The sequence below is a fragment of the Phaethon aethereus genome, assembly GCF_964289735.1.
Source record: "Phaethon aethereus genome assembly, chromosome: Z".
Taxonomy (NCBI): domain Eukaryota; kingdom Metazoa; phylum Chordata; class Aves; order Phaethontiformes; family Phaethontidae; genus Phaethon; species Phaethon aethereus.
In genome coordinates, this window is record NC_138577.1 from 35928456 (window position 1) to 35949977 (window position 21522).

A 21522-nucleotide genomic window follows, 5' to 3' on the forward strand; every position below is an offset into this window, starting at 1 on the left:
ATACTTCAGTACAGTTTTGTATTTCCAGTTTTGCTATTTCCCTGAAAATGTGTGAGCTTAATTGATACTTCCATCTTGTCCACATTTCCTCATATGTGTGTATACATTGAGGTGATCTGACTTCAGCCTTGTTTCATTGATTATAAGGCCTCTCTTGCCCCATTCTTGCCCCATATAAGGCCTGCACCCTTTGTTTGTGAACCCTGAGCACCATCTCCTCACTTGATCATATGTCACCAACTCCCTCCCCATCATTCTTAGTTTAAACCTTTCCTTAGTAGATTGACCAGGCTGTTGGCAAAGATGTTTTTGTCTCACATGATGAGGTGGATCTTGTTTCTTGCCATGTATCGCATGTCCAGATTACTTACAGTGGACTTGCTCTTCAATGGATTTCCATCAAAACATGAAAAATAGTTTACTTACAAACAGGAAGAAAAATCACACCTGTACTTTTTCTAGTTTGGTCTGGTATATTCAAGATGTAATTAGGGTATAAGATTAATGTGCAGAGAAATAACCATATCTGGCTTACGATTTCCTTTAAATCAAGGCTTCAGTATAGATCAATGAAAAAGAATAATACTTTCCAACTTTTAAAAAAAAAGTGGTCAAATAGAATCACTCTGAATTATTTTGTTTTCACATATTACCAATACAAAAAGCTGTATGGAATTTTAATCAAGAAAAGAGGAAAATTCTAGCTAATAAAAAGAACACAACCCTAGACACTGTTATCTTTCCATACTCCCTGAGCAGGGCCGTGCTTCATTGTTCATCATGCTGTACAAACATATAGAAAAATACACTTGTTCTTCGTTTCTGTACATGTCAGATGCACTGAGATTTACAAACTGTTTAGAAATGGATTGTTCGAATAGTGTGCTTTGAAGAAGATGATCAGAATCACTGTTTTCGTTTCTTAAGTAGGCCTCTCTACCATTTACCAGTTCAACAGCCAGCTTTCACTGACTGTCCTGGTCTTACTGTGGATCTTAAAAATGAACAGCTTTTTTGCCACATATGAATCCACATGAGTTTTCAGAATTTGGACAATTTCAGAACATTAAAGTAGTCAATCCCTTGAGGTTTGCTTGATTGTTTGTTTGTTTGTTCTTCTAATTCAATCAGGGAAAACTGGCTTAATATAACTTTAAAAGAAAAAGAATGCATGTAGAGGCCAGGAAAATTATGATTAGTGTCACACTGTGAGGGATCCTGTTGATCACAGAATCACAGAATCTCAGAATCTCAGAATCTCAGAATCACAGAATCATTAAGGTTGGAAAAGACCTTTAAGATTATCAAGTCCAACCATCAACCCAACACCACCATGCCCACTAAACCATGTCCTGAAGCGCCATGTCCACACATTTTTTGAACACTTCCAGTGATGGTCACTCCACCACCTCCCTGAGCAGCCTGTTCCAATGCTTGGCCACTCTCTCGGTGAAGAAATTTTTCTTAATATCTAGTCTAAACCTCCCCTGGTGCAACTTGAGGCCATTTCCTCTCATTCTATTGCTAGTTACTTGGGAGAAGAGACCAACACTCACCTCACCACAACCCCCTTTCAGGTAGTTGTAAGGAAAGATAAGGTCTCCCCTCAACATCCTCTTCTCCAGACTGAACAACCCCAGTTCCCTCAGCCACTCCTTGTAAGACTTGTGCTCCAGACCCCTCACCAGCTTCGCTGCCCTTCTCTGGACACGCTCAAGCACCTCAATGTCCTTCTTTCAGTAAGGCGCTCAAAACTGAGCACAGTATTTGAGGTGCAGCCTCACCAGTGCCAAGTACAGGGGCATGGTGACTTCCCTACTCCTGCTGGCCACACTATTACTGATACAGGCCAGGACACTGTTGGCCTTCTTGGCCACCTGGGCACAATGCCGGCTCATGTTCAGCTGCCTGTCAGCCAGCACCCACAGGTTCTTTTCTGCCAGGCAACTTTGCAGCCACTCCTCCCCAAGCCTGTAGAGTTGCATGGGGTTGTTGTGACTGAAACATGGGATAAGGCACTTGGCCTTATTAAACCTCATACAGTTGATCTCTGCCCATCGATCCAGCCTGTCCAGATCTCTCTGCAGAGCCCTCCTACCCTCCAGCACATCAACACTCCCACCCAGTTTGGTGTTGTCTGTAAACTTACTGAGGGAGCACTCGATTCCCTCATCTAGATCATCGATGAAGATATTGAACAACACCTACCCCAGAACCGAGCCCTGGGGATCACTGCATATGACCAGCCATTTGGATTTAATGGATTTAATGCCATTCACCACAACTCTCTGGATTTAGCTGTCCAGCCAGTTCTTTACCCAGTGAAGAGGATACCTAAGCCATGAGCCACCAGTTTCTCCAGGAGAATGCTGTGGGAGACAGTGTCAAAGGCTTTCCTAAAATCCAGGTAGACAACAGACACAGCCTTCCCCTCATACACTAGGCGGGTCACCTGGTCATAGAAGCAAATCAGATTGGTCAAGCAGGGCATGCTTTTAATAAACCAATGCTGGTTGGGCCTGATCCCTTGGTTGTCCTTCACATGCTCTGTGAGCACCCTCAAGATGAACTGCTCCATGATCTTCCCCAGCATGGAGGTCAGGCTGGAAGGCCTGTGGTTCCCTGCCTCCTCCTTCCATCCTTTCTTGTAGATGGGTGTCACATTGGCAGGCCTCCAGTCATCTGGGACCTCCCGTGTTAACCAGGACTGCTGGTAAATGATGGAGAGTGGCTTGGCAACCTCCTCCGCCATCTCCCTCAGTAGTCTTGGGTGGGTCTCATCAGGCCCCATAGACTTGTGGGTATCCAGGTGGCTTAGCAGGTCCTTAACTCTGTCCTGCTGGATTATGGGGAGTTTATTGTGCTCTCCATCCCTGTCTTCCAGCTCAGGGGGCTGAATACCCTGTGGATACCTGGTCTGGCTATTAAAGACTGAGGCAAAGAAGGCATTAAGTACCTCAGCCTTTCCTCATCCTTGGTGACAATGTTCCCCTCATATCCATTAAGGGATGGAGATTTAAAACCAACAGACATTCAACAATTTAAACTTTGTTTTGTTCTGAGGTTTTGCTTTGAGGTTTTGTTTATCATAGTACAAACAGCAAATATAGCTCGGTGTCCATATTGCCACTTGATGCAAAATCAGCATGTGAAACGAATATTTCAATCAGCAGAGAGGGGTGCCTGTGACAGAATTCATGAGAAAATGTGTTATTTCAAGAAAAAAAAAGAGCATGATAGTGTATTTCAGCTTAGAAAGCCACTACCACTGACTCTTTCATTCTCTATGGCAGCAAAACCTCTTGAAATAAAGCTGAAATCAGTGGGACTTTTGCTTTCATTAAGACTGTATGAAAGGTGATTACAATTAGGAACTCTCTGAGTCTACTAGGTTCCGTTGTAAATTACTTCTTTTAGACCTGTGTGCTGGCCGTGACATATTTTTGTGAATGGCATGGATCACCGGGGTGTGTCCTCAGGAAAGGTAGCTGATTCTATATATTCACATCTTTAGGTAACCATTAATTATTCAGAAATGTTTAGACTGGTTATTCAGTAATGTCTCTGGAGCTTTACTCAGTAAACCACTGATGAGTATACTGATGCCACATGACAAAGAAACAAAAAAAAAATTAAATATCAATATTGTTGTCAAAATGTTATTTCATGTTCTTTTAACCCCTGGTAGTCTGAAACATTGTGAATGAAGATGTAGCCTCCTATAAATTGAAATAAGCAATTTGGTGCTCTTAAGTCTTACTGCTGTTTTCTAAGCTCCTTGTAATTATGTGCTGCTTAGCAGGGAGGCTAGATAAGCCATAACTGGCACAACATAATATTTTCAATCAAATTGAAAGAAAGCTAGCCTGTATAACTCATAACATAAAGTGGTGCAGACATTAGTGACTTATACTGCTGCTTTATGAGGAGGATTAAAAAAGAACAAAATATAAATGAAAAACAAGGTATCAGTCACTCCCACTGGAAATCATAAGCTAACAGTTAATAATATACATATTGCATTTTAATTAAACTATGAGCTATGGTTGTTTTGTTACTGAATATAAAATTTTATATTAAAATGGAGTACATCATCTTACATGAATTTTATGGGAGCATAGAAGCTTTTTCTTAGCATCAATCCTGATTACATCCAGATTGATTTAAATATTACATTGGATGTTTTGTCTGATCTGAAGTAAAATCTTCTTCAGATTGCTGGTTTTCAAAACTTTTAACTTGTAATTTATAAACTCTCAACTCTTTAATCTAATGTCAAATAGAAAAAACATTTTCATTTCAAAATTATATATATACTTACATGTGTATTAGTATATATGTATAAATATATATGTGCTTGTGTGTATATAAACATAGACTATAGTATGCATATATGTATTTTACATGGTAAACATTGTACTGTTATTGGATGCACATATGTTTGACTGAACTGTGGCAATTTTTCTGTTTTAAATAATCATTAATAATTTTGACTAGTATGATAGTAAAATATAAAATAATATAACTTTTTTAAGAACATGCTGACATGCTAGCTAGAGTGCCTCCCAGACAAATTAGTGCTTGCTACATTTTGTTTTGCTTATTGAAATTATTTTTGAGCAAGAAGCATGGGTGTAACAAAAAAGCTTAAAGAAATACCAAGGCAAATTAATGCATTTTTTTCTACTCCAGGATGACTCAAAAGGCCATTTAAAGAGGTGTAAAATTCCCTTTCCTTCTCTATCCAGGTGTTCAATCACATCACAGCTGGATTGGCAGCAGTATAACCATCAATTTCTTTGGATGAGTGTGAGACGAGATGGGAGAAATCTTCAGTCATCAGCTGCTCCTTAACAAGCCACAAACCACAGTGCTAAGCTGCCAGAAGATCCATCCTCTTGCTGGGCAATCTCTGACTCCGCTTCTAAATCCTCTGGTTGAAGAAGAATAAAATCTGAAGAGACCTAGAACGTAATAGGTGATGATCCTGAGAACCCAGTTAAGTTAAAGGAAGGTCATGTCAAAGGCAGTGCTGGGGATTTTTACTTCTGTAGGGAAAGGAAGAGCTGGACTGAGCATTGTGGAGTGGTAACCCTGGGTAGCAATGAGGCACTCAGGGTTTTCCCCAGAGAGTTGCCAATTGGTGAGTAGGACTCTGAGACCCCGTGTGCCGCAGCTATGAATGTAGAATAGCCCAGTCTGAAGATTTTTGTGAGTTGTTTTGGGTCAGGTTGCTTTCTTGCTATCAGAAATTCATACAGTTGAAGTACGGACCACCCTTGGGAGTGAGCCACAGACTAAAATGAGGCTGTCTTGTCAGGCACATGTCTGTGAGTTGTCAGAATTCAAGGTTACCCTGTTCTTACATTTTGAAGACTGCAACGTGTAGCACACCCTTTCTAGAAGAGTAGGGTAGTAGCACAGAAATATTCCTGTATTCATCTACCGTAAGTTTTGCCATCACACATTATCTTCTTATCTGAGTGTTTTGGTCATCGATGCATATCAGTTGATTTACTTAAAATATCATAAGCAAAGACTTAATATGAATGTAATTAATTTACATCTCTGTCAAATGTGTTTATATGGAAAAATAATATACTGCCTGTACCCTGACAAGCTGCAAATACAGTATAATATTGAGGAAAATACCTACAATGATGCCTGTCTCCAAAGAGAAAAAACAAGTGTAAGGTGATAATAATAATTTAAACTCATGAGATTGTGTTGTAAATATAAAAGAAATTAAAAGATAAAACAAAAAGATGAAAACTGAGAAAAGAAATCTCAGTTGAAGTTGGTTGAGACTGCCTGGGAATGTCAATGTGAAGAAACAAAAGCCACATAAAAGCCAGCCTTTGCACATTTTTTTTTTGTAATTAGATACAGGTTAGATAAGCTGTAACCTGAAATCAGCCTGACTTAAAATAACCACATTAAAAAGTGATTGTTTCAAAGATATAAAGTGACTAATAGCACATTTTATATAATCTTCTCCTTGTAGTTATTTATAAACTATTGAAGAAGATCTGTGACAATCCTTCTGATTGAAACCAAGGACTGTTTCATTAGTTCAGGAACTGGTAAAGTGGTGAACTTCCTTGGAAGAAAAAGAAAAATCATAGACAGGGTCTATTTCTCAGCAGAGTTTTTACTGTTTCAGAAATATAGTTCATGTCATTGTCTTCTCTACAGTGATGATCTGAACTAAAGTGTCAACTTTTAAGACAACATCTGTAACACAGATGTCTATCCACTGGAATCTAGACTGAAACAAGTACCTTGTTTTAGGTAAATTAATGAGAGAAAAATATTTATGACCTTTGCTTGTTCCTGGCCTATACTTGACTTACATTGGTAATTAAGACTTGGAAAGATACAGATCCTAAAAAATACAGCCCTACGGCTGTATATACACAGTCAAGAACAATATATGTTTACGATAACATTTTCCTCTGTTTTTACTTCTGCACTAATAAAAAATGCACAGTCCAAATCTTTGGAAGGAGCCTTCCCACTTTTACAGCCTTCTGAGTTCTCTGAGAATGCTAGGAAAAAATACAACAATAATGGCAGTTTAGCTGGGAATTCCAGGCACTAAACTTGTCATTCTGGAATCCCTTTGCTTTCCAGCTAAGCTTCTGCTTTCTGATGAGAAGGTCTTAACTAAAATTGCTGCATTTTCTATATCTATGTATTAATATCTAAATTGCACTTTGTTGTTGAGAGCCCTCAGTGCTTCATATTAGACACTGCAACATGTTATTTAAAATCAAGATATTAGTAACCTTAGGAGAATTTCTTTTCTCAATACCTTAATTGACTGGTTTTGAGCTTTATGAGTGTATATTTTATAAGTAAATTGAGCATCATATTATCTGGTGTAAATGTTTCATGAAGCTATATGCTCTCTTTAATATATGAAGTACAATACCCTTGGAGAGGAAGAAAGAAAAAGTAAAGATTGCAGTTTACAATTCATGGATTTTACTAAATCTTTATATATGTTTCTTGTTATTATCACACATCAAATTTTATGGTAATGAGTAGTAACAGCTTGTGTATGAATTCTGTATTTTTGTTTAAACACACTGAAAGGGACACTAATCACATCTATAATAATTAGTTGCTAAAATGAAATGTCTCTGCATGAGTAAGGAACCTTATATTGCTGTGCAGAAGTTATGGCAACATATAGTTTTCTAGGTTTAAAGGAATGAAAACACATTTTTAGTCATACCTTTCAGTGCAAGAGGGAGTTTGGGGAACATGGTCAGCCACCAAGCAACAGTTGTGTTACTTATGTCACTGCTGAAATAATATATTCAGTATCTTTGCCCTGTGCTTGTGGCAATTTACAGTAAAAGGCAGAGAGTTTGGCAAATAAGAATTAAACTAAGGATATTTTTTTGAAGCATTTTATGCATAACCCTGTTCTCCTAAAACTGTAATCTGTGTTCTTATAGTAAAATGAAGATTGTCTCTAGCTGAAAACCTGGACATTACCCCAAATCAGTGCAACTAACTTTCTGGAAAATCATGAACAGAAATTTGCCTTTATGTCTGTTGCTCCTCAAGGTAGTTGGAAAATGCTGCATATTTTCTAGGGGAAAAGATAAACAAATAACTATTTTTTCCCATTAAGCTCTAGTTATTTTCAGTTAACTGAGGAATGAAAAAAGATTAATTCTGAAAATATAAATGTTTATGAATATATTTGTTGTCATAGTATTTTGAAAGGAATTTCAGTAATCAGAATAGTAGTGCAAAGGCAATGATCTGAATGACTACAGTTGGTTTGGAGTTTTTCTAATCTTGTTGAGACAGTTGAAAAGACAAAATATCTCTGAGCTTATTGACTGTGTCTATCTTAGTAATTAGTGTAGCATGATGTCAGCGTGCTGACCTGTGGAGTAAACTGGTAGCTGCTGAGAACATGGTGTCTATCTGACACTAGTTCTGAGAGGTTTAGCTCCAGCTGTGGCATGGCCCCATGGCCCAAATTACTGACAACAGCTGGAGTTCACTGCATGCACACACTCTTGGAACACATCTTCTGGTGTATTTTCATCCAAAAGTATTTCAGTCATGCGCTTCAAGACCACTCCACAATGCAAAACACCATAGGATATTGAGACAACTGGATAATGCATTTGGAAGATAAAATCTTACACTTCCATGTTACTTTGCAAATTATTGCCTAGATTGCCCACGTTCTCCCCAGTTGTTGCAATTAAATTTTAACAACTAATCTCAAAAACAGGGGCATGAAATTACACTGTTCAATTTTTCTGGATTAAGGAAATACACCTTAAGTGGGAAGACAAGAGAAGAAAAGAGTTTATTGTGAGTCAAACTATAGTCTTAACAGTCTAAGAATTATCTGTCCAGTAATGGTACCAAGAGGTATACTCTATGTTTTCCGATTATATCATCTCAATTATACTTTATACTCTTGCTCTGGGTCCTAATGTCAGTGGTATCAGTCTTCTTCAGGAAGAAGATTAGGGTGCAGAAGGTAATTTTAATGTGTTCTTTAGAAATGCATGTTCTCTGTTAGGGGAGCGAGATGCTCATGGTGTGTCTTCTTCCTCTTCTTTCCGGGGTCGCTTTCATATGTTTGCCAACACAGGCTGCTTATTAACACTTTGTTCAATGGTTCCCAGTTACACATTATGTTCAAATTTATTGTACATGATATTACTTGTGAAAGAGATTTAATCTTTATTTGCTTTACATTAAAGTTGGTTGTACACAGATCCATAGGTTACTGTCCTTTAATAAACGAGTAATCCGCAATCTGTGACGTGTGCTTATAGACCTGCTGTTTCTGCTTGCATTTCCAAGGCCTCTGTTTTCATCTTGTGCTTGTACTTTTGGGATCTCTGTTACCATTCCCTTTATCTCCAAAAGCCCTCAAGATGTGGTTCCTCAGTGAACAGTTTCAGTGTAAAAAATTTTATTACAATTTTGTTTTATTTTAGTGTGAATTGATGGTTCCTTGATCTTGGATTTATTTAATACTTCTATTCCAGATTAATTCTGAGTTATTACAGATCAACATTGGAGAACAGATTTTTCCTTGAGATAAATTGGCATTATTTCGTTGACTGAAATTTAGTTCAGAATCTTACTATATATTTGACAATTACTGTCTGATAGACAGTGTCAGTCTGAGCTAAGGTTCTCCTATCAGCTTGCACACCTTAAAGAAAAAAACCCACGAGAATCAACACAAAACAAAAGACCTTAATAAATACAATCAAAGGAAAATAAAATAAAAGATAAAAAATAGCATTTCCTTTTTTTTTTTTTAGTTATGAGACCATAGCTATTGCTAACACATTTGCACAGTCCAGAAATTTTACAGTTCCTTTGAAGTATCAAGGTTTGAGTATTTCTACCTTTTAACTAAAATAAAGATGACAATAGAATTCTCAGACCATTATCAGGTTAAGTATTTAAAGAACTGTTGTTCTTTCTGGATAACTTTTCATTGCACATATCCTATGTATAGCTAACAATTTAGCCTAGCTTCATGTACAGCCAGATGAAAAGCAAGAAGAAAATGTCTCAAAACATGTTTTAAAAACACACAAAAAAAACTTTAAAAAAGAAAGTGTGAACATGATTTTTAAGATGTACTGACTCAAATATTTCTACTGATCTGTAGTAACTTTCAGGTGATGATCAGATTTTTTAGGTATTTCCCTTTTGTTTGTGTAACATTTCTTTCTGCTTGTAACTCATAATGTGTCACTGTCTCTTTACATAATCTTAGCTATCTAAATTTTCCCTAACCTACATGTAATCTTGCCTAGACAATAATTTCACATTAAATCATGCTAATGTATGCATATGCAGAACTTGAAGTTAGAGGGATTTGAAGTGTTATACTAATTATATGGGATTTGGATACTAAATCATGAACTGTTCACAGTCTGTACTTAGGTTATTTGCATACTGTGTCTATGTAAATGCTGTAGGTTTAGAGGAGCACAGTATAACATAAAAAAAGGCTATGACTTATCTTTTAAATAAGGTGACATCTTTCTTTAAATATAAAACTTAATAATTAATATGATTATTATTCTTGCTTAATCATATGAAGGTATTAATTTAATTTAGTGTTAATAACATGGACTCAGTAGACTTACATAACTGCCTTAGTCACAGATTATGCCCCACAAAGATAATTAAGATTGGTTTGGTTGCCATTTGCTCACAGTGGTAAGATTCAACCTGGACTATATTAGAAGAGTTCTGTTTTAAATACGACACTACTCTCAAAGACATGGATGAAATTTAAAAACAGACTTCCTCGTGGTCTAGATATTGTAAGATTGTGCATCTAATTTATTCTTTGATTGGTGCGTGAGATGACTGGTAATTAAGAAGGTCCATGAATCTTGGCCATGTGCCGGTGATGTGAAGTTTATAACAAAAGTCAACTTGTAAAGTAAATGAGGAAATGACTTTTCAGGCTGCAAAAGAGATGTCTGTTTACTCTGCGAAGCTTCAAATATCAACTGCCATCAGCAACCCCTCTTTGTCAGAAATTTTGATGTCTCCTCAAGGCCCTCTTACCCTTGTAGTGGGAACAGAAAATAAACACATGTTGACTGCAGTGAAGTAATGGAAATTCAAGACAGGAAGCTTTCTTAAAAACAAAAACAGCACAAAAACAAATAAAGAGCTATCAAAATGAAGGAAAAGAAGAAGAAGCAGAAGAAGCAAAATAAACAGAAGAAGCAGAAGGAGGAAGAGGAGAACAAAGATGAGAAGGAAGAGAAGGAGGAGGGGGAGAAAATGAGGAGGAAGTGGAGGAGTAGAAAAAGGAGAAAGCACTTAAGAAAAAAAACAAATATTCTTATTAAAAGTTTTTCATGAGGCAGGTCCTTCAGAGTCTTAGAAAGAGCCCCGAAGGGAGGTCAGCAGTGAATGTGTCACCACAGATAATGTACTACCTCTAAAAATTCTTGACTCATCTTCTTGCCCCTATAATAATGTCATTAAAATCTCCCCAACTTTCCCATAGACCTGGAGTGAAAAACTCTCCAAAACAATCTTCCTGGTATTGAGTACTCCCAACTCCCACTGACCTCATGGCTCATGGCTGGATGGACTGGACCACTGATTTTCATATGCCAAAATGATGTTATAAAATTATACACACACTTCACATATTCCCTTTTAAAAAGTGACCCATAAGGCCAAGAGTTTTTATTTATGTTCCAAATATGGAAATCACCAGCTGCTGTGTTGATTCATCAGAATCAGCTTCACAACAAATTAATTCTCTGGTGTGCAGTAAAGATCTGGTTGAATCCAATGGCGAAATTCCCATTTACCTCAGAAGGACCGAGATTTTAAACACTAATGGTCAGACAGCCTTTCTCTGTTCCTAAAATATGACATGTATTTTGCTGTGCTATGGGAAAGTGAAAATAAATGTAACCTCCAAGTGGGCTGATGAATATAAGAAATGTATATAAAATCTATATATAACATAGTAATCAGTAGACATAGACAATATTGTTTTAGAGTAACGGGTGAAGAAAAAAGGATTATTTTAAGACTTACAACTTAAACTGCATTTGATATCTTTGATATCAACATCACTTTGCCTTGTATAATGGGGTTCACTTAAATATATGATGTTTACAGATGAGTAAAAACATTCTCCGTATTTCTCTTCAGGTGATTTTATTATTAATATCTTGTGCACATGACTAACTGTTTTATGACAGCGCTAACAGTAATATGTCTGAGTAGAATTGGATCTGATGGTGAGTTATGTAGATGTAGAACTGTAGTCTGGCTGTTATTTGTTTGCTTATTAACAAAAGTTTATAAAGTGACAGGGAAGAAGCATCAGCACTGGGAAAGATAAATAGCACAACAGAAAAAGTAGCAGAAAGGCAGGAGTAGCACATTATTACTCAGTACTGTCTTGAATTGGATACCCCCCACCTTAGTTATTTAATTATTTAGAAAGACAAATGAGCTGAAACGTCTTTTCTTGGAATATTAGCTCTATATTCTAGTCTTGATGCTTATGTGAGACAATAATACTTACTGTTAAAAACTATTTCCTCTTTGCGATGATATGCACAGTTAACAGATAATTAAATTATTTTTTAGTTTTATGCTAAATAGTGGTATTTCCCCAGCCCTTCCCCAAATGTTTTGTAGAAAATGTAATTTACATCAGCAAACCATTTTAAATTAAAATCTCCCCCTGAATCAGAACACCACACCATTAACCATCCTATTATTTTAATGGAACTACACACATGCAAATTCTGAACTGGAGCTAGAATATATTGTTTTTTAAAAAAACTACCATAGTTAAACATTCTGTTACTACTAAAGACCAAAGGAAATTGCCATCTAATTTGTCTGGAATCTTTATGCTGGTTTGTGGGAAACTTCAATTTTTCATAGAAGCAAATTAACCCTAGCACACTTCAGTGGCATGATTTCTGTGATTTAGTGCACCATCAAAGTGATGTAACCACTGTACAGAAGGCAGAACACACATATTTATGAGCTTTCATTACTTAATGCATACCAAAAAAGTGAAGAATAATATTAAATATCTGTAATTTGACAAATAGATATCATCAGTAGCATGCCTAATTCATTCAATTTTATCATTCTTAACAAGGAGTGAGAAATTAAGATACCATGAACTCATTAAAATACTATAAATCCCAAGTAACTCACATTTTATCTTTTCTATAAATGAGCTGTATAATCACATATTTGAGAGGAAGAACAATCCTGAAACTATTAATTGGGAAATACATATTTTGGTTATGCTTGAAAATTAAAACCAGGAAAGACGATTGTAAAGGTAGGCCCTTTGTTCTTCAAATCATGAAAGCACCATAATTTCTTATGATCATAATCCTGGAAATTACACCAAAAGGACTAGGTATAGCTTACCTATGCAATGAAAAAGGGAAAGTTTCCGTTGTGACTAGCCTGAAAAAATAAATAAAGCTCACAAAACAGTTTCTCATTAAAGGAAAGAAAGGGGGGAAAGTACCTATACATATGCATACCTACTGGTATATGTTTACCTACTGGTTCCTGGAACCTAAATAATAAATACATACACATACATGTCCATATGCACACATATAATTTATATATAAAAATACATCTCTATATTTGTATGTACACATATATGCATATACACATATATACATGTATGTATATGTATAGCATATATGTGTATGTATAGAAGTATATACACACACCTTGCCTTAATTGTCTCATTTTCATGCTAAGATATTTATTATTTCATCAGTAATTTCATTGTTTACTGCATATGATTTATTTTTACATATCTAAGGACCCAACCTTCATTTTCCATAGTACCATAGTTTTATTTGTTTGAATGTTTTTGGGTTTTGTTGGTTTGTTTGTTTTGTTCTATTCTTGTTGTTAATTCTGATATGTTTTATAACTATAGTGTAACCTCATGTTTTGTTTCATGAGTTTTTGTGATCTATCTTTAATTTCAGTTAACATATTTGCTCCATCTGTTTCTCTCATGCAGGCTGCTTCAAAGCCCTTTCCTCTTCAGGGAGTGAGGTTGAATACCCAATTAATGGAATATATGCAAGAAATTCTACTGTTGCAAAGCCTCAGGATCTGGTGTCTTGGATTTTTATTTCTTTTCCAGCTAATATCTACTTGTGTATTTGTTATTTAATCCATACATTTTACCCTCTTATATTTCCACACTGATATAGTGAGTTATCTATACGTCCAGTTCACACATATAATTGTTCCTGTTTCCTCCCAAACTATTTTTGAAGAAATCCAACCTGAACTGATCATTAAGATGACCACATTTTCTTCTTCTCAGGTTTTGGGTAATAGACTTGAGGGCAAATAAAACCATATGCAAAGGTCACAAAAAGGATATTGCCTATATAAGATTACACACAGATGTATGTTTGAGTCATTTGTATTTCTTACATGAAGTTCCTTTGTTTTTCATGTGTTGTTGGATATTTTTGCTTATTTGTTTTTACATGGTAGAGCAGATCTTTCTCCATATTTAAGAGCTTAACAGCTAGATTAATGTCTATCCACTCAGTACACCTCGTTTCCAGTCCAGATTTAGATTTAGATTAGACCCCGACAGCTCTTATATAGTAGGAAATAAGGTATTTCATCCTTTACATCCAGTTCTACTGACTATATGTCTATTTGATAAGCGGGTACCTACTGGTAACTGTGTTCTAAATTTGGGCCTGGTGGAGACTCTCCTCTCTATGTAGAAGTCTAGTAATGAAGTAAAGTGGGTGTTTATAATCCAGTTTTTCCACAGCAAATTTTCCAGAGACAAAACAGACTAGACTGCATTTTCCCAAGCATAGGAGTAACTACTGTTCCTTTTGTAACCAGAATGGATGAACAAAAACATTTCACTTTTGAGAAGCAATGCCTCCTATGAATACTGCCTGCAGTACTCTGAATGTACTATTCAAAGGTCAAGCATGGTCTTTCCTTTGGTGATTAGCTCTTTTCTCTACAATATATAAAAGAAAAAAAAAAGACAAGGAAAAAAAAAAAAGTCATCTGAAAAGGTGCCTGACCACATATCTGGTCTTTTTGTAACCTTGCATCAGAATGCAGATTTTGCGGATTTGGATGTTTTGTTCTCTTTTACTGTAATTCAAAGTCCCTTTCGTTTCTAAAAACTTTCTCAACTTTCTGTAGGCCCCATTTACCTGAAGCTGGAAAAGAAGTTGCATTAGTAACAGACATTAATATCATTGTACTTCCACAAGCCAACTGCTGAGACAGTAACACTTACCACTAGTGCCAGAAGACATATCAATTTCCTCTGTGAGCTTTAAGATCAACAATACCAAAATAATTACCAATTAAATTATGCTAAACAAAGCAGCAGGCTTTACATTGTCAGACATCTTGTTAACTTTAGAGGCGTTTTAAGCTTGTGGTAAACTTAAAAGAGAAACAGCAGAAAGTCACTCATTAAGTCTCCCTCAAGAACTCATACTTGAAAGCCTAAAGGTAAATTTCTCATGTCTATTAAGCTGCTTGAAGGGATCATTAAGAAAATAATTTTTCCTAAAGAGCAGGATCAATTAGAGTTGTCCTGGCATAAGGTTTAAACTCATTAGAGCACAAGTGTTTGCTTTCTTTGTAAGTGCTTGCTGAGCGAATTAATCTCTATATACTACACAGTAGTGACTCCAGCAAATTTAAAAGATCTAAACACTGAAAATTTCCAGAAGACATATCAAGATGGTATTTTTTATTTCCTGTCCTCAATGTTCCATGTATCTTTTAGTTCATAAATGATCCACTGTATATAAAAATAATATTTGTACATTAATCTAATGAACAGATGAAGTTAGAAATTTCTAACTTTCAAAAGAAAGAACAAGAAAAAATTAACTAAGAATTTTCTACATGAATGAATTTTCTGAATGAAAACTATTTCCATAGTATAATCAAAAGTTTCTGCGTGAAAAGTAAGTCTTTCGGCACTTTTCTGAATGACACAAATGTTACCTGTGTCCACTTGCAAAAGGCCAAGTTTCTGCTTCAAATCCCTCTGGTATTTGACATAGTTCCCCTTTCCTATTTCCCTACCTGCCCTCCCTGCCCCACACCCGAAGGGAATTAAAAAAAAAAAAAAGACTCAATATTTTTACCTTTGACAAGAGTATCAAAATATCTCTAACTTGGAACTAGAACCAGATAGTTTTTCTAGCTTATTTTCCCAAACAGCTCAGCCTGAAACAGGCGGGAAGCAGAAAAATTTTCACATCAAGTGATTAAAGCTTGGAAAAATTGGAAAGAGTTAGAAACAGGATTTATCATAGAACACATTAGACAATTTTAGCATACATATTAGTGACAGTTCTCTTGTGCTAAAATGTTTATTTTGTCTCAGGTTATATATATTTTAAACTTCTTCTGAATAATTTTAACAGATGACAGCAAACTTTTGTGTCAGAACAGTATTATTTGTTTTCAAAAATATATAGAGAAAAAGAGTATTGTCCGTTCTACAGTCCAGTGTTTCTTCTAAAGCACAGATTATGCCATTGGACCATATAAACTGAATTTCTTATAGATTTACTGTCAGTGAAACTTCAAAGACTGTTTACATACAGGTTGTTGGATGATACTAAGCATCTTTAAAACAGTGATTAAGAAACATCTTCCTGAGAAAGCACTGCTGGCTACTGGAGTACTTCCCCCTGCCAAAACATATACATACTCCTGCCTGCTTATACACCTGGTATAAAAAGACCATGGCCAAATAGAAAAGTTGGAGCTGCAGAAAATTTTGGGCAGATTCTTTGAGAGATTATCAGTTTAAATGGGGAATTTTCATTCAGACTCTTACATATACTCATAGTATCCTGGGATGCACCATGATATTCACAGCTGCTCTGCCTCGATGCACATTAGCATGGTTGGTTTTGTCACGTATCCTGCACTTGCTCGGGGAAACCTGTTTTCTGCTAGTTCCCTCTTCTTTAGAAAATGTTCATCACTTTAATTTACACACAAAATTTACCTGTATTAAAAAATAAAATCCGTGAATACTTACTAATTGACCAACATCTTAGCTTTGTATCATGCATGACCATGTTGAAAAAGCTTTTCAGATTATTCAAAGTTTCCTGTCTAGACTTTTAAAATAAATCTTGTGAGGTCAGACTATCCTGTGAAACTTTGAATTAATTTAGTTCTGGTCACACCCAAGGTGTGTGACCAAGATAAAAGGCTTTTCAGTGTTTCAGTAGATTAGCTTTCATTCTTTATAAAGTTATTTACTTAAGTATTCACTTTTATCAAGTTACTGGTTTTTCTTTAGATAAAAAACTTCTTCATTTTATTTGTGACTGTTTAGATTGATTCTTCCCTATCTTGAAAGCTGTCTTCTACACAAGTGAAAGAAATGCAAAATGGAAACAAATGGTAAGAACTCATTGTATGCGTGGAAGTAAGAACTCAGCTTTTAGGGAGAGAAAGATAATAGTTTAAGGGGATGAAACAATCTGTGGACAAAGAATTTTAGATATCGCTTTAAAATGTAACATCTGCCATTACCTTTATGTGGTTGTATTGTTTTTACTGATAAGAGATAAACTGCAATCAGCAAAAAATCTCCAGTAATTGCAACATCTTAAAATATTACCCTTTTTATTTATACTGTTCTTATTTTCTTAGTTCAGAACAGGTACCTTCCAAATTAAATTGAAAGTTTTACTGTTGTCAAAACAAGAAAAAAACAAATAAACAAAAAAAACCAACCACCAAATATGCAGATTGACTATACCCTCCCACATGCATCTTTTTTTCAGTCATGACAATATGATAGGGTTTTTTTCTGGATTTTTAGCAAACAGTAAAGATATTCTTATAAAAGAGTTCAGGTACATGGGAACCTCCATGTTTTTTGATTTAAAATTCTTCAGTAAGGCTGAGTTTAGGTTGTGTAAAGCCTTGAGCAAGGATTTACTCATGAAGTGCATCACTACAGAGGCTTTCCCAGGAGACACAGTAATTCAGGCACACCTCTTAGTCACCTTTATTTCTTGCTTTTCTCTTCATTCTCAGGGAATAGAAATGTATTGCTGGTACCACCTATGGTCCATGCCACCAATAAATTGCTGTCCTTCAACCAAATATTAACACAGATGTTAAAAACCAACTCAGCAAATAGAGAGTCATAGCTCTGCTCATTCCCTACCCACTCCCCCCACACTGAGGATGACAGATGACAGGGATTGGTTTTGGACTCAAAGTCTCATTTTTAAAATTTTTTTTCCTGTATTTCATCTCTTGTATTAAAATAGGTGATTGTACTTTTTAAGTTAATTTTCTATATGACTCACCTCATATGGTCAAAAAACGTTATGGTAAATGCTGTGTATTTTTAATAATTTACAAGGTACAAAGAACGAAAAAAAGAAGGGGGTTGTTGCCATGTAGGTAGTACATATTTCCTGTGAGTTGCGGCTTTATGAGGAGAAGTAAAAGAGTGAACAGGAGGTGGGCATATGATTGGATCATTTCTATTAAATTAAACAAGACCAGGTGCTACATCAAAAATACAGCAGAGGTGATTCAGTTTCTCTCAGTTAATGAGTTTAGTTTTCATGGAGATTTTGAAGAAACCAGACCTGGCCATTCATCTGCTGAGCTGTGTTTGAAATTATTTAAATTTGTGATGCAGAAAGATCCAAAACAGAAGTAAATTGTGTATCCAATTTACCAAAGAGCATATGCACAAAACCCATTATTAACATAATGAAAGCAATAGTTGTAGAATAAATTGCGGACACATCCTGCAGAAAGACATAGCTGGAATTTTTTTCTTCCCTGTATGAAATGTGATGAAACAAAGGATATGAGCTGTGTGAATCTATCCACTCTTATACATCATCTTGCAAGTCATCTGAGAGCTAGGTGCTCAGGCACTTTTGAATTGGAAAAAATATATGAGCTGCAGCATGCTGTTTATGTCACCAGCAAGCTTGGGTGAACAAGTCCCTCTAGGCTTTTATGTTGCAGATCAGAAGGTGTCATTTACTAGCAGATTTTTTCTTCTAATTGAAAATGAGAAAGTGAAAGATGACATCAGTGAGGAAAAAAAAGGTAAAAGATGTGGTGTGCACTTCATTGTCCTTCTTGCATCATTCTAGTACCCAAAGGCACTAATAAGAAGACCTTCTTGTTCTGCCTGCTTTGTGCAAACACACAATTCAGGAAGCTGAAAAACATGCTTCTTTATGGAAACTTCCATAAAGAAATCTTCCTTGTGAGTCTTTGTGCCTTCTCTCATTCTTTTACTCTTTTTGTTTCTCTGATTTTTCCTTTGTTAAACACATTTACTTAAAACATCTGATAAATGGCTTTCTTCTCAATATTTTCTTTACCAGAAGAGTTTTTAGCAAAAGAGAATAATGACACACCTGAAGTTCTACTTACCAAATCATCTTGCATAATTCTGCATGGCTTGAATGATGTATCTGCTAAGACAACAATTAAGTAAAACATGTAATTTCATGCTTCAGGAAACAAAAGAATGTAATCAGAAGAAAGTTTCCATTTTGCACCGACTTGCATAACTGATTAGGTGTATTCCGGGAATTAACAGTGAGATTTTTTTCCAAGAGATTTTTCAACTCCAGGCTACTGGAATGAATACTGACGGAGTGTCATTTACAATTTCTTGTTCTCAATAACTGAAATTTGAAATTTTTGAAGAAAACAGCCATCTAGGCTCTCCTTAAAATCAATTGAGAGAAATGGGCTTTTCATGTGCTCTGTTTTACACTAAGGTTTCTAGTTAGTGGTCTTAAAGTCCATTTATTACCCATAAAGAGCAACAGACACTTTGGGACTGCAATTCATTAAACCTGGTGTAGGTATCTGACAAAGATAAACTACTTTCTCAGAGTGTGTTACTGTATACTTAGAGTTGCACTACTCTATACTGAATAGAAAGAGGTAGTGCTTTCAGATGTGGGTATCAAATTTGTAGATTTTGAATTCTAGGGGAGGTCAATCCCTTCTAGTTTTGTAAATCATAGTAAAATATTCTCCTGTTAACTTACAGATTACAGTTTCTCTTGCTTCATAGAAAGCATTTTCTTCTGGGGTATTGTGTTTGGTAGAGAAAGAAATGAAAATGTTCATGAATGTTTTTCAATATAAGGAGTTGATGTCACATGATGAGAACAGGTCTCTATTGAAGAGCCTTTCCCCTGAGCATAATTCCACCATGTTTTTCTCTATGAAATTGTATTCAGCTTTCGTGGTTAATTGATTTCCGCTAAAGGTAGAAGAAATAAAACATAAACTGGCTGATTGCATCAGGGTGGTTTAATTTCCTTGGTAGAGACATCTCAAGTGTAGAAATAAAACTGCATGCTGATAGCTTTCTTGCATGAGCATATTCTGATTTAGCTATCTTTTTTATTTCCTTTCTGGTATCAATTTACCTATCATGGCCAAGTCTTCTTAGTTGTCATTAAAGTACAAAACTTGATCACTACTTCACAGAGGTAGTGAAGTCTGTTTTGCAAACTGATGTTTTGACTTAAAAGATGACAGCAACACTTTTGTGTAATTTCAAACTACTCTAAAGGTTTCCCTGTGAAAATTTCAATTTCTATAAAAACTTCTTATTAACTTCAACTAAATATCCTCTGAGGTGTGGATATTTTCCACTTCCTTTTTTAAGGTAAAAAAGAAGTTGTTGAGGCAGAAGGAAGACAGAGAAGGAAATGAGACAGATTCATTTTAGAACAACATAGACCATTTTAGAATTCATTAAATTTCTGAAAACAATTCTATTTCAATGATTAGTCTTGAAATCTAAATTATTCTTTTTACCTTATTTCCCTATTATATTCCATAATTCAGTGTTACCTTGTACAGTTTACCTTCCAATTTCTTCAAGACAGGATAACACTTTTCACAGGGTGTTTTTTTCTGTTTAACAATAACTTTAACATCTTACCCTAAGTCATGGTGCCTGGTGCATGGCTGGGCAATGTCTTGCTACCAGCTGCACCACAGCTTGGGCCAGGACACGAAGGGTCTGAGCCAAAAAGCAACCCTCAAGATCCAGGGAAGGCTTCTCATACAGCTCTGTCTCACAACTTGACTGTTTCGACAGTAGTCTCATCAGAAATTAACCCAGCTTCACTGTATCAGAGCTGACCTTGAGTTTAGGTAGTTACACCTTCGGGGTGTGGAGGGCATTATAGGGCTTGTTGGTGTAAACAAGGCTCTGACACAGATAATTTCAAAGCATGCCTCTACTCTTCTTAGGAGCTTCCTGTGTTCTGGTGTCCTTGCCTCTGCTCTCTCTGGGGTATTTATACTATTTACATTCATAGACTACGGCATGAGAATAACTTCTCCATTTTTCCACCTCGTAGATACATTTGAAGACTTAAAACACTGAGAAATAATAATGGAAAAAATATTACTTTGATATATGCACACAAGAGGTTATTAGGAAAAGCTGTATCTGCAAAATATTTTATGAAATTAAATAAAATATCTTAATGTTTTGGTCTATTTTCTTATTTTCCTAGCAATTAGTCGATTTTTCCAGAAGCTTCACTTTTCCTACACAAAAAAAATATTGCAGTGCTCCCCATGCATCATTCCTTGGCAGTCATGATGGCATTTTCTACATCATAGGCTTGCCAAGGTGGTAAAGAGGGTTTTAAACTGAAGTTGCCAAGGAGGAAAACCTCAATCCATCACACTCCTACTTGTTTGATGCCAGTGGCAGCAACAAATGCCCAGAGCCTGGAGAAGGATTACAGGTCAGCAGGAGAGAACCTGAAGAGTAGCACCAAGAAATTCCAGCCACTCTAGCCAGTAAGTCAGCTTCATTGGAGGCCCAACTTAAATGCCTCCATGCAAATGAACGTATCATGGAGGAGTTAGAAATGTGCGCACGCACCCAGATCTATGATCTTATTAGCA